Here is a 1,256-nt window from a genome sequence, read left to right on the forward strand (position 1 = left end):
GTGTGTGTGTCACCATCATCATAGGCACCGGAGTGGCTGTGTGGTAAGTAGCTTACTTACCAATCACATAACTTAGCAATTCAGCAAAAGGAACCGATAGAATAAGTACTAGGCTTACAAAAAAATAAGTCCTGGAGTCAATTTGCTCGACTAAAGGCAGTGCTCCAGCATGGCCGCAGTCAATGACTGATACAAGTAAAAGAAAGAAAAGAAAAAAGAATCATCATCATCATTTAATGTCCATTTTCCATGCTGGCCTGAGTTGGATGGTTTGACTGAGCTCTGGAAAGCCATCGGCTGCACCAGGCTCTGATCTGATCTGGCAATATTTCTACAGCTGGATGCCCTTCCTAATGCCAACCACTCCGGGAGTGTAGTGGGAGCTTTTACGTGTCATCGGCACAGGAGACTTCAATCACGTTTGGATAATGCTTTTTACATGCCACTGGCATGGCAGTCAGTCAGGGGTCACTGGCCACAGCTATGATATTGGTTTTACTTGACTCAATAGGAAGTTGATTATATGACCAGTCATAGAGTAACCAATGGTTTTGCATCCATAAAGTGCTTAGCTTTAATGATGACTCATCAGACTACAATAGCTGACCAATGGTCATTCTATGACCGGCTATATAATGAACTTCCTGTAAATACATTACTGCTTTAACTTTTAGAGTGTTTCTTTTTCGGGTATATGATCCACTGATGATATATGTGTTTATATATATATATATATATAGAGAGAGAGAGAGAGAGAGAGAGAGATAGATAGATAGATAGATAGATAGATAGATAGATAGATAGATAGATAGATAGATAGATAGATAGATATGCACATACATACACAGACACACATATATATACAGAGAGGAGAGAGAGAGAGAGAGAGGGGGGTAAAGGTAAGTATAAGTCAGGATGTGTGAGAGGTGAATATAGATTTATTTTCCTGTATGACTTTCATGAAATTATTGCCATTTTACCTTCCTCATGGAGTATTATTAATTTCAGTGTGCAAAATTATATGCACATATTTACATGGTTACACAGACGTATTACATTACACCACATGGTGACTAATTACTATGTAAACTGATAGCCAATTTCTGAATGGGGAGCTGTGAATGCAGCTTGATTCCCTGAAGATGTGATTCTTACACCTTACATAATAGTATAGCGATGTAAGAATCATTAAAACAGATGTAGGAATGAACATATTGAAATATCATTGAGGTTGTTTTCTGTTTCATATATATATA

Source organism: Octopus bimaculoides, chromosome 11 (assembly GCF_001194135.2).
Source record: "Octopus bimaculoides isolate UCB-OBI-ISO-001 chromosome 11, ASM119413v2, whole genome shotgun sequence".
Taxonomy (NCBI): Eukaryota; Metazoa; Mollusca; class Cephalopoda; order Octopoda; family Octopodidae; genus Octopus; species Octopus bimaculoides.